Consider the following 14,227-nt stretch of genomic DNA (forward strand, 5'->3'; position numbering starts at 1 on the left):
GTTGGAGACTTGTTGAAGCACTGCTGGGATCAGCATGTACCTCGCATCTAAACAGAATGTCTCAAAAGTGAGACGCAAAGTTAATAATAATGTTAGCACTTCCTTTTTAAGATCCTTGCATCATTGAACTGGTCCCTGAATCACTTGCCTTATTTACAACATGAATCTAGATGTGATGTGCATGTATTCCAATAGAACAGTAATCAACACCATTCAGTTAATTCATTTCTCTCGCCAGAACCCCACAAACAGTTTCCATTCTGCTTATATACACAGGCGCCATTTTTCAATACTGTTCACAGTCTGCTTTCAAATGGGCACAAATCTATTCCAATAGTATCCCATCAATAAAGAGACCGCACTGGAACTACCACTATAGGAGGCAGGGCTTCAAACTGTGCCAACAATGTAGCCCATGGAAAGAAAACTTTGTCACTAGCCTAGAAGGAATACCATCATTAACCCAGCCACGTAGGCTGCTCAGATCATCATTGGGAGAGAGAATAGATTTTGCCCGACTTCAGTTCACTGTGGTGGAAGATCAGGTCCCTTTTTTCCTGTCTCTCCCAAATGGCGTACAATTCTACAAAAAGGTTGTCTAGCAAGAAATCAATCTTAAGCAGCTAGCAATAATTGTCCCATGTACCAACGTACAGAGAAAGGTTTGCCTCACATAATGTTTTATACAGATCAAATCGATACACAGTGCACTGCGCTAGATTAGGTAAATCAATAACAATACAGAATAAAAGTGTAAAAGCTACCGAAAAATTGCAGTGCAGATAAGCGAGAAATTGTAAGATCATAACAAGTTTGTTTGAGAGACCAATCCTCCAGACTTGTATAAAAGAGCTTAAAATCAGAGGCAAAGTGGGCCCATTCATCAAGCACCAGATGAGGAATTTTAAATAACACTGAAGTAAATCAGTAATCAGTCCCACAATCAATAAGATAGGCCGCAACATCTCTGCCACAATTATTCTGAACACTGAAGCGCCACAAGACCGCGTCCTCAGCCCTTCTCGCTACTCCCTGTGCGCTCGTGACCGCACAGCTAGATTCTGCTCAAATTCCATCTACAAGTTTGTAGGTGATACCACCTTAACAGGTCGTATTTCAAATAATTCATTTCTTTCTCTAGAACTGCACAAGTGGTTTCTGTTCTGGTTATATACGCAAGCACCATTTTTCAATAATATCCTCAGTGTGCTCTTTAAATTGGGCACAAATGCACTCCAATTATATTCCACCAATAAAGAGACTCTGCTCTTTTTTTTTGGCGTGTGCGTGCATGCGTCCATATGGCCGTGTGTGTTTGCGTCCATGCGTGCGCGATGCCGGCAGGACGATGACTTTTTCATGCCTTTACAAGACGCAGAGCGAGAGAGAGCAAGAGAGAGCGAGGGAGAGACTGAGACTGTGTGGCACGCCACTCCTCACACAGACATTTCGCAGAATTTTTCCCTTTATTTTACGAGGTCGAGTTGCGATACCCAGCACGGATGGAAAGCGTACTCGGGAGCGGACCCAGCTAGGTTCGAACCTGGGAACCTCCGTTCGAGAGTCCGGCGCTGATGTCATTGTGCCACCAGCGAGTCAGAGAGCGACTCTGCTCTTAATTCCTTCTGCATGTTTGTAGATGATACCACCATAATGAGTTGGAATACAGGAATGAGGTAGAGAGGTTAGTTACACCATGTCATGGCAACATTCCCTCAATGTCAGAAAAACAAAAGAGTTGGTCATTGACTTCAGGAAGGAGGGTAGCGCACATGCTCCTGTCTACATAATGGTGTTAAGGATGAGAGCTTCAGGTTGCTAGAAGAGAACACCACAAGCAGCCTGCCCTGGTCCAACCATGTAGGTGTCACTGCCAAGAAAGCTCACAAGCATAGCTACTGCCTCAGGAAGCTAAAGAAATTCTGTATCTCCCCATCGACCTTGACCAATTTTTAATCGATGCATCATGCAAAATATTCTATCTGGATGCATAACATGGCAGCAGGAAACTGCAGAGAGTTAAGGATAGCACACAGCACTTCAAAGAAACCAGCCTCCCCTCCATGGACTCTGCCTCTGCTCCCACTGCCTCAGGAAAGCAGCCAGCAAAATCAAAGACTTCACTAACCCAGATATTCTCTCTTCTCCCCCTTCAATCAGGCAGAAAGTTCAGAAGCCTGAAAGCACATATTACCAGTCTCAAGGACAGCTTCTACCTCTCTGTTGTAAGAGTATTGAATGGGTTGCTAGTATATTGGGCTCCTGACCTCACAATCTACCTCGCTGTGATCTTGCACCTTATTGTTTACCTGCACTGTGCCATCTCTGTAGACGTTACACTTTATTCTACATTCTGTTATTGTCTTACCCTGCTCTACCTTGATTACTATATTGATCTGATTGTATGAACAAACCGACTTTTTACTGTATGCTGGTACAAGAAACAATAAGAAACCAATACCAATTCCACTGATGCTGTGCCCTGTCATTGCAAAACATAAAGCTACGTAATTGTCAGTTGTTGTTTCTTTCCATGCCTCGTGGCATATTCGGCAGCAATCTTGCCATTGCTTTAGCATTTCACTGTTTTTTTTTTTACGAGGCCGAGTTGCTAGCTAGATGTTCAACACATGTAAGGAGCCAGCCGGATTCGAACCTGGGATCACTTGCCTTGGAGTCTGATGCAGATGCCACTACACCACTAGCCGGCTTTCATTGCAAATCCCTTACTCACTCTTCCTTCAGTTAGTCCTGACGAAGGGTCTCGGCCTGAAACGTCGACTGCACCTCTTCCTAGAGATGCTGCCTGGCCTGCTGCGTTCACCAGCAACCTTTATGTGTGTTCATTGCCAGCAGTTGTTTTAACATCATATTTTTCCTCAACTGCCCCAGTATTCTAATGGATCCATTTTAATTCCATTTGAAAATCTGCATCCCCCCCCATTATGATTGAATTAGTATTTAGGATTTATGACAAATAATAATACTGTAATGCAGTTGCTTGCAACTTTATGTATCTATTCCAATGTACAATAAAGCAACTGAACAATAAACCAATTCCCGTTCAATAAAATCAATCTCCTCAGACTGCAATCTTTCTAAACACTAAAGCCTGATTTATACTTCTGCGTCAACGCAACACCGTAAGTACTGCGTCGCCGCAAACCCTACACAAAGCCAACACGGATCCCTATGCCAGAGCCTGCGTTGCTGCGACGCGCACCTCTCCCAAAGTGTAACCGCGCGTCGCAGCAACGCAGAATGCAACAGCTGTGATTGGTCCGCTTGGTAGCATCACATTTCCTCCTACGCTGCAATAGCTTCCCATTGGGTGACTGAAGGGCGGGGAAGGAACTCTGGCTGCAATGCTTTCCATAAAGCTTTACAGACCTCCGAAATTATGCAGGACACACTTCGCTTTTATGAAAAAAAGACGCTCGCTTCTTGTTTACCCCGAGAAAGACTACCAGGACCATGAAGCCTTGCATGGGCAAGTGTGTGCACACGCATGACGTGCGCGAATTGCAGAGCGATGCAGACACACCAACGCACAAGTATAAATGCTCTCAACGCATGTAAGTCACTTGTGTAGGTTACAGCGTCGAGTTAACGCAGAAGTATAAATCAGGCTTAAGGAAGATTTCAGTGGTTGTCAGAGGTCAATTAGCTACACATGTCCTCAGGGTCCTATCCAGAGCTCTGTCACCTTCAGCTGCTGTGTCAATGTGACCTTCCCGCACCCCCCCCCCATGTATGATCAAAAGTGAGGATATGAATTGGTGCAATATTCAGTGCACCAAATGAACCAGCCCTTGCCTGCAAGCAGCCATATCTGGAGACATCTACACATGTGCTGCATTGATTAGATGCACCATTAACACTACATACGTGACAGGTAACAACCATTTCCAACCAATCAGAACCCAGAACGCCTGCTTTGAGATTCAACTGCTTAATTATTGCCCAAGTTCCCCATTGTCAACTCGGGGTCACCTTCCACGAGATAATTCAGTCACATATACACAATGGCTACAAGAACTAGTTAGGAACTGTTTATCCTGAGGCGAGTAACTCCCATTTTATCCCCCCTCACCACTGATACATTGTGGCGGCTGCATATCCTTACATGGCATCAACTCACAGCAGCTTCCCAAAAGCTTCTTCCGTTGTTTAGGAAGAAAAGATGAAACCAAACGCAAGATCCAATAAATCAAATGTCAGCCTGTCCCTTGAAAACTTAATGGAATACTTAATAGTCACTGGTCAGATTCTCAGAACTCGCTGCCCAGCTACAAGGCAGAAGCACCTTCTCCACAGTGAAAGCTCTCTTACAGGAGCCTGACCTACAACCACTTCCCCAACGGCAGTTCAGGATGGACAACAATCCTGGTCTCATCAGCAAAGGCCTGCATCCCGTGGAAGCATAAACAAATAGAAACCATAGAAAAACTACAGCACAGAAACAGGCCTTTTGGCCCTTCTTGGCTGTGCCGAACCATTTTCTGCCTAGTCCCACTGACCTGCACACGGACCATATCCCTCCATACACCTCCCATCCATGTATCTGTCCAATTTATTCTTAAATGTTAAAAAAGAACCTGCATTTACCACCTCATCTGGCAGCTTATTCCATACTCCCACCACTCTCTGTGTGAAGAAGCCCCCCCTAATGTTCCCTTTAAACTTTTCCCCCCTCACCCTTAACCCATATCCTCTGGTTTGTTTCTCCCCTTGCCTCAGTGGAAAAAGCCTGTTTGTATTCACTCTATCTATACCCATCATAATTTTATATAGTCTATCAAATCTCCCCTCATTCTTCTACGCTCCAGGGAATAAAGTCCTAACCAAATCAACCTTTCTCTGTAACTGAGTTTCTCAAGTCCCGGCAACATCCTTGTAAACCTTCTCTACACTCTTTCAACCTTATTAATATCCTTCCTGTAATTTGGTGACCAAAACTGAACACAATACTCCAGATTCAGCCTCACCAATGCCTTATACAACCTCATCATAACATTCCAGCTCTTATACTCAATACTTTGATTAATAAAGGCCAATGTACCAAAAGCTCTCTTTACAACCCTATCTACCTGTAACGTCACTTTTAGGGAATTTTGTATCTGTATTCCCAGATCCCTCTGTTCTACTGCACTCCTCAGTGCCTTACCATTTACCCTGTACGTTCTACCTTGGTTTGTCCTTCCAACATGCAATACCTCACACTTGTCTGTATTAAACTCCATCTGCCATTTTTCAGCCCATTTTTCCAGCCGGTCCAAGTCCCTTCCTCACTGTTCACTACACCTCCAATCTTTGTATCATCAGCAAATTTGCTGATCCAATTTACCACATTATCATCCAGATCATTGATATAGATGACAAATAACAGTGGACCCAGCACTGATCCCTGTGCCACGCCACTAGTCACAGATCTCCACTCTGAGAAGCAATTCTCTACTACCACTCTTTGGCTTCTTCCATTGAGCCAATGTCTAATCCAATTTACCACCTCTCCATGTATACCTAGCGATTGAATTTTCCTAACTAACCTCCCATGTGGAGCCTTGTCAAAGGCCTTACTGAAGTCCATGTAGACAACATCCACCACCTTCCCTTCATGCACTTTCCTGGTAACCTCCTCGAAAAACTCCAATAGATTGGTCAAACATGACCTACCACCCACAAAGCCATGTTGACGCTCCCTAATAAGTCCCTGTCTATCCAAATGCTTGTAGATTCTGTCTCTTAGTATTCCCTCTAATAACTTACCTACTACCGACGTTAAACTTACTGGCCTATAATTTCCCAGATTACTTTTCGATCTTTTTTTAAAACAACGGAACAACATGAGCCACTCTCCAATCCTCCGGCACCTCACCCGTAGATACCGACATTTTAAATATATCTGCCAGGGGCCCCTGCAATTTCACACTAGTCTCCTTCAAGGTCTGAGGGAATACCCTGTCAGATCCTGGGGATTTATCCACTTTAATTTGCCTCAAGATAGCAAGCACCTCCTCCTTTTCAATCTGTACAGTTTCCATGATCTCACTACTTGTTTCCCTTAATTCCATAGACTTCATGCCAGTTTCCTTAGTAAATACAGACGCAAAAAACCCATTTAAGATCTCCCCCATTTCTTTTGGTTCCACACATAGCCGATCACTCTGATCTTCAAAAGGACCAATTTTATCCCTTACAATCCTTTTACTCTTAATATACCTGTAAAAGCTCTTTGGATTATCCTTCACTTTGACTGCCAAGGCAACCTCATGTCTTCTTTTAGCCCTCCTGATTTCTTAAGTATTTTCTTGCACTTGTTATAATCCTCAAGCACCTTATTTACTCCGTTTACTATACATGTCATACAATGCTCTCTTATCAGAGTTGCAATATCCCTTGAGAACCCAGGTTCTTTATTCCTATTCACTTTGCCTTTAATACTGCAACAAAGATTGTATATCATTTTAAAGAATATTACTTCACTGGAACTGGAAAGATTTACAATATGTTATAAAACATAACTATTATGTTGCATAGTAATATTATGCAACATAATGTAATGATGATCACTATTATTATTTATAAGAACATAATTTCTAGTATTATTACTAGAAGTAATGATACTGATTATTATTGCAACATAAACATTTCCTATTTTATTTATTTATGTATTTATTGCGACACAGGACAGAATAGGCCCTTCTGGCCCTTCAAGCAGCACAGCCCAACAAATCACCAGACAATTTACAATGATGTTGTGGGGATGGAACTGGGCTCTCTGACAGTGGTGCCTGAAAAGAGGATGCTGTCCAAGTTGTAGGCCATCTTGGACAATGTCTCCCATCCACTACATAATGTACCGGTTGGGCACAGGAGTACATTCAGCCAGAGACTCATTCCATCGAGATGCAACACTGAGCGTCATAGGAAGTCATTCCTGCCTGTGGCCATCAAACTTTACAACTCCTCCCTTGGAGGGTCAGACACCCTGAGCCAATAGGCTGGTCCTGGACTTATTTCCTGGTATCATTTACATATTACTATTTAATTATTTATGGTTTTATATTGCTATATTTATACTCTATTCTTGGTTAGTGCAACTGTAACGAAAATCAATTTCCCCCGGGATCAATAAAGTATGCCTATGACTATGACAATTTACAATGACAAATTAACCTACCAATGGTACATCTTTGGACTGTGGGAGGAAACCAGAGCATTGAGTCACAGGGAGAATATACAAACTCCTTACAGACAGTGGCGGGAATTCAACCCGGATCACTGGTACTGTAAACCGTTGTGCTGACCACTACACTACTGTGCCACCCTTGCTAGTGTACCGTGCGTGTTAGTTGTCACGTCAGCTCATCTGTCTGTTAAAAATCCCTCATGTATCTGCCTCTACCACCTCCCCAGAAAGTGCATTCCAAGTATCCACCACTGCCTCTCACATCTTCTTTGAACTTAACCCCTCTCACCTTAAATGCCTACGGTCTGGAATGAGACATTTCAACCCTGGGAAAAAGATACTATCTGTCTGCTCTGTCTATGCCTCTCACAATCTTATGAACCTCTGTCAGATCTCTCTGCAGCTTCTGCTGCTTCAGAGAAAACAACCCGTTTATCCAACCTCTAGTTAAAGTACATGTATTTGTGCAAGAATTCCACTTCCTGTTCCCTTCACTCTATTCCCACCTAACTGCTGGGCTTCCCTTTCTATTACTTGCGTGTGGGCACGTGGCCAAGTGGTTAAGGCATTCGACTAGTGATCTGAAGGTCGTGAGTTCAAACCCCAGCCGAGGCAGCGTGTTGTGTCCTTGAGCAAGGCACTGCAACGACACTGGTGCCAAGCTGTATGGGTCCTAATGCCCTTCCCTTGGACGACATCAGTGGCATGGAGAGGGGAGACTTGCAGCATGGGCAACTGCCGGTCTTCCATACAACCTTGCCCAAGCCTGCACCCTAGAGAGTGAAGACCTTCCAGGCGCAGATCCATGATCTCGCAAGACCAATGTCATAAATTCCCTCTCCTTGGTTAAGCTTTCCTATATATATATTTATTAAAACAGTATCCTGGGGAATATGATGTCAGTCAAGCAGCATCAGTTGAGGGAGAAAGTTTATATTTGGTGGAACACTTCATCAGTACTGAAAATGATTGGGAAAACTTGGAGAATAAATGCAAGCACCAAAAGGATGGGATGAATGGACTATGTGAGTGTTGTAACATCATATTTGCAGACTGGGTCCACAACATCAGAATTTCCCATATTCATTTTTGGGAAAACAGGCACATTCCAAAGCAGCAGCTAAGTTATTTCTTCCACTGAACCAGCAATGCAGAGCTATGTTATTTCTTGTCTAATCTCAAGGCCAAAACATAGACAAAAACGCAGCCGTGAACTACTGTCTTACAAAAGTCTTCCCCCCCCCGCCCCGAAATTAAAAGAAATGCTACTATTTAAAGAATAAAATTTTACATCCATTCAAGTCAGGCAAAATAGCAGTCATGAAAAAAAAATGTGGTAGATTCAAATAAAGAGCCTTATGTTATTTTGACATTTTCCAAACCTCGTCAGAATGCTCCGGCAACCAGACTGGCGTTTATTCACTGAATTAAATGGAAGTGGAGTAACAGTTTAATAGAACATAATGAAGACCACCCTTGCAAATTCCCAACACACCAGCTGGGTGGTGAAGGTCACTCACCTCTGTTCTGGACACTTAGGGTCACAAGTGAATAAGCTCTGCATGGTTAAGTGATCATGGGACCTCTGCTTTAAACTATTTAAAATTCGACAGTGTTAACTGTGCAAGATCGGAGCTGAATGAGAATGCCCTGTTGTATAGTGCAGTGATGAAAAGTCCCAAATCTATTACCAAGATCTGGCCTCTTCTTTTCTTTAGTCATTTGCTGTGGAAGATCCTAACCTTTGTGGCAAACTGCATCAAGTAATCAAAATTTGATATTTTGCAGTAAAAATTCATGAAGTTAGCCTGAGGCAATTCTTTACTACAAAGGTTTATAAGCAAGCTTTAACTGCACAGGATTAAAGGGATGGGGGCAACGTGAATACAAACTGACTAAGGGACATTTCCTGGTGACTCTGCTTATGGAATGTGACAGTGAAATGGCCAAAAGGGCAGATGAGATTTGGCATGGAAGAGTGTGTGAGGCAGTATGTAAATTAAACATTACTATCCTAAAGCAGCTCAGGGACAAAGAGACACTGGAGGGACAAAGAGACACCGGGGGTACAAGGGCATATCTTTAAAGCTGGCCAGACCAAATGGAAAAGCTAATGAAAAAGGCTTATCAGACCTTGGAACAATAACAGAAATTTGTCATCTATTTAGGATGTCTGAGCAACAAATATTTTGGCTTTCATGAAAGGTCAGTGACCTGAAATGTTAACAGTCTTTCTCTCTCCACAGATCAGTGAGAGGGGACGTCACTGAAACTTTGAAACTCTTAACTAAATTGGACAGACTGGACGTTGTAAAAATGTTTTCAGTGGCAGGGGGGGTCCAGAGGCAGACGTCAGAGCCCAAGGGAGCCCAAGGCATGACTTAAGGGTTGAAGGGCGCCCATTCAGAACAGAAATGCGAAGAAATTTTTTTTAGTCAGAGGGTGGTGAATCTACGGAATTTCTTGCCATGGGCAGCAATGGAGGCCAAATCATTAGGTGTATTTAAGGCAGAGATAGATAGGTATCTGAGTAGCCAGGGCATCAAAGGTTATGGTGAGAAGGCGGGGGAGTGGGACTAAATGGGAGAATGGATCAGCTCATGATAAAATGGTGGAGCAGACTCGATGGGCCAAATGGCTGACTTCTGCTCCTTTGTCTTATGGTCTTATGGAAATCTGCAGATGCTGTAATTTCAAGCAACACACATAAAAGTTGCTGGTGAACGTAGCAGGGCAGGCAGCATCACTTCGTCCTGACGAAAGGTCTCGGCCTGAAACGTCGACTGTACCTCTTCCTAGAGATGCTGCCTGGCCTGCTGCGTTCACCAGCAACTTTTATAAATCCCGCATTGTGTGTGAATGGTTATACTGGGCCCATTCAGAGGACCATTAAAGTCAACTGAGTGTGTAAAGCTGGTAGACTTCTTGCCCTGAAGAACTTTCTTAAAAAAAAAGATTGTTTGTATCAGAAGCATCATAGCTGTTGCTAATATCAAATTTTATTCTCCTTAAACTAGTTCAGTAGCAGCAAAAAAAATTGTGGGGAGTGTAATCCAACCTGGTAACTCATTGTCCAGCCACAGCCAGGGCATTTCTACCCCAATGCAGGTGGATACATGTTTGGGGCAAATTCAACAGGGCACCCTTGAAGCCTCTGCTTTGGACAGACACACACACACCCTTGACAAAGTTGCACTAGGGGAACACTGGAATGTCGGAGTATTTTCAGGGTTCATAAGATTACATTTCAGAATCAGGTTTAATATCACTGGCATATGTCGTGAAATGTGTTGCTATGTGGTCGCAGTACATTGCACTGCATAATAATAAAAGCTATAAATACAGCAAGAAATTTCCAGGAAGGGTGGCACAATAGTGCAGAGGTTAGCACAACTCTTTACAGTACCAGCGACCTGGGTTCAATTCCGATGCTGCCTGTAAGGAGTTTGTACATTCTCCCTGTGACCGTGTGGGCTCCAGTTTCTTCCAACAGTCCAAATACATACCAATTGGTAGGTTAATTGGTCAGTGTAAATTGTCCCATGATTATGTAAGGGGTTTCTTCTTTTATGTTACTGCTAAGGCTAATAAAATGGCTTCTCTGTAATGTAAACTGCTGAGTTAACGGTAGCAGCTTGTTTGGATTGTAATTACTGATAACGAGAATTGTATCCATTTGCTAACCAATTGGGATAGATGTTATTCTTTCTTGAGTGTCTCTCAGCTATTGTTTTCGCGGGCTTTGGGCAGAAGGCGCGATGAGGGAAGAGACAGAGGAGATGCGATGCTGTAAGCTGGGCGACGGGACGGACCCCGAGCGGGAGTCCGAGGCCCAGGGTTTTCGACGAGGAGAGGAGACGAGGACAGACTCGTGTGGAGTGTTTGGTCGACCACCGAGGGTGGTCCCGTTCGAGGGTCGGCAGAGTTCGGAGGACATCAACTGGAGGAAAGGAAGACCCGGTTCTGTAAGAGCTCCAACGAATTATTTGTGCACAGAACTGATAGAGTTACTGACGGCGCCTTTACTGTATTTGTTTCTACTAACCCATCACCAAGGAATACTTATAAAATGTAATAATCTAATCGCATGTGGTGTATTGTCTGTTATTTGGGCGGGGTGGGGTACATCACACAGCATCTACACAAACTTGATTACCCAGTTTGGCGGGGCTGAAGGCTGCTCCCCCCAGATGAAAGCGAGCTGAGTGAGCCTGAGGATACCAGGAGGCTACAATTAGACCAGGTTAAATGGGGGTTGCTGGGTGGCACGGCTCAAAGGGCCAGAAGGGCCTGTTTTGCATCTCAATAAATAGATAGATAATTTCAATCTTGTGCAGTGCTCCCCACCCCTGTACCAGACGGCGATGCGTCCAGTTAGAATACTCTCCAAAGTACATCTGTAAAAACTTGTCAGCATGTAACTGGTGAAAATATGGTTCCCATCACAATGGTTGGAGAATTTAAGTGATCAATCACCAGGAAAACATTGTTTATTACTTAATTTTGTAAGTTTACTATGAACCTCTTTTGAATATGACTCTTGTCATTGCCAGCTAGCATCTAAAAGAAAAAAAGATATGCATCATTGAATTCCATTTGAATTATTCTAATTGCCCGGACACCTCTGGCAGAAAATCATCAGAAAGCCTGGGAAAAGACCATAAAGTGCATTCACATTTTTCAGAATTAGAATCAGATTAGAAGAATCCTTGCAATAAAGCCAAAACTTTCATCTTCCAATGTAGGCATTTGTTCCAGTTGGTGAGTAAACAAGCTTTTTGGAAGTTGAAAGCACTCAGTGAAAACTATCAGCTGCACTAGAAAGAAGCCAATCACAGTAAATCAAATCTTCCTGTTGTTATTCTGTGAGACCCACAAATAGTTTTAATTCAAATTTTATTTAACTTTTTTTTTCTCACATGAAGCTGAAAATTGGTAAAACTCAAAAATGTTTTCACTGAAATAAGTTACTGAACCAGTTAGATTTTTTCCCCCTGACAATCCAGACGTTTCTCAGTCACCATTGCTTTTCGCTATTTGTTACACCAGGTTGGATTACGGTTCGTCAAACACACTGACTGCACTTGGCTTCCATGCTAATCCTACCTATGTAGCACATTGGAGGCCTTGCAGTAAGTTTTTTGGCAAAGCTTAGACAAGCATAAAGAGGCCAAAGCCATTCCCTCGCACCCTTTGACAAGTTAGGGCTGTCAAAAGCTTCTTCCACTGTTATGAACACCTCCAAAAATCAGAAATATTTCAACTTGATTAAAAAGTTTGGTCCAAAATACATTTATTATCGAAGTATATATTCTTTATACAACCTTGAGATTTGTCTCCCTACAAGCAGCCCCAGAACAAAAAAGCCCAATAGAACCAAAAACAAGAGACCAAACAGAGAAAAAAAAATGCAAAAAATAAAAGCAAATAATGAATGTAAAAATCATTTAAATGCATTATGTTCATTAAAAATCCAAGTGCATATTGAAGACAAATAAACAAAATTCAGCTAACATATTTTTAATGAGCCTTACCTCATACACTAGCCTTGGTTAGCATTAAACGGGAAAATTCACTTAGCGGCCACTTTATTAGGTACATCTGCTCGTTAATGCAAATATCTAATCACCCAGTCATGTGGCAGTAACTCAGTGCATAAAAGCATGCAGACATGGTCAAGGCGTTCTGTTTTTTGTCAAACCAAACATCAGAATGAGACTGGAAGAGCCTGTTCCACACTGTACTCTAAACAAATAAATGCGAACTGACAGACTTTGACCGTGGAATGATTGTTGGTGCCAAACAGGGTGGTTTGATTATCTCAGAAACTGCTGACCTCCTGAGATTTTCACATACTCAAACTCCAGAGGCATGTAGGGAGACAAGTCTCTAGAGTTCACAGAGAACAGTGCGGAAAACAAAAAACATCCAGTGAGCAGCAGTTCTGAGGGTGAGGGAGGTCAGAGGAGAACGCCCAGACTTGTTCAAGTTGACGGGAAGGCGACAGTAACTCAAATATTCACACGTTACAATGTTTATGTGCAGAAGAGCACCGCTGAACACGCATGTCGAGCCTTGAAGTGGATGGACTAGAGCAGCAGAAGGCCACAAACACACATTCAGTGGCCACAGGAGCTATCTGATAAAATGGCCACGGAGTGTACATACACTTTCTCAACTCAGTGGTGAATCCAACAGCTGAACAGGAGGTCAGATGCACCTGCATAATTCAGCCCAAAAACAGTCCTATATTTTTGTTGTTTTGGAATACTTTAAGATAGGGAACTTGGTGTACGAAAGGATTCATTGGGATGCTGCCTGGGGTAGAGTGGTTTATTTATGAGGAGAAACTGGTTCTGTTTTCACTGGAGCAGAGGAGGTGAAGAGGAGACATGTTTGAGGTATGCAAAATTATGAGGGGTAGAGCAAGTCTGTAAACCTTTCCCTTATCAAAGGTAGTTAAAATTGGGCAACATACATTTTGAACAACGGGCAAGAAATTTTAAGGGGATCCTTTTTCAGACAGAGTATTGCCCACCTGGAATACATAGCCAAAGTGAGTGGTGGGCACAGTCACTGAAAACATTTAAGTATCTAGAGATGCACTTGAATTGCCTCAGTATAGATAACAACAGGCCAAGTGCTGGTAGATGCGATCAATACAGATGGACACCCACTGGTTGGTGAAGACGAGGTGGGCTGACTATCTGTTTTCATCTCTCCTTCGGAAATCATATCCCTACCTGATCAGGTTATCTATATTTTAGGGAATCGCAGGACCCAACATTAATGTTATTGTGCTTCAAAGGTACTTTACTTTGAAGAGATATTCAAACAGTACTGGTTGTTAACTACAATTTTAAGCTTGCCGAGTACAAAGTACCGTGTCTCTGATATTTGCTTAAGGAATTAATTCAAATAATCAAAGTAATTCTAGTTATTACTGCAACTATTCCTTAAAACAATTACGTTCCCTCATTCCCAACAGAAACTCAAAGTTTAGAAAGGTTAACCATGATGAAGGAGCCTTTCCAC

General features: G+C 42.7%; 1 protein-coding gene across 1 annotated transcript in view; it reads right to left on the reverse strand.

The window, feature by feature from the left end:
* The window catches only part of slc35f1 (solute carrier family 35 member F1), a 379,593-nt gene that overhangs the window by 310,295 nt on the left and 55,071 nt on the right, over nucleotides 1-14,227 (reverse strand). The window lies entirely within an intron of this gene.

This window comes from Mobula birostris, chromosome 2 (assembly GCF_030028105.1).
Source record: "Mobula birostris isolate sMobBir1 chromosome 2, sMobBir1.hap1, whole genome shotgun sequence".
In the NCBI taxonomy this organism is placed as follows: Eukaryota; Metazoa; Chordata; class Chondrichthyes; order Myliobatiformes; family Myliobatidae; genus Mobula; species Mobula birostris.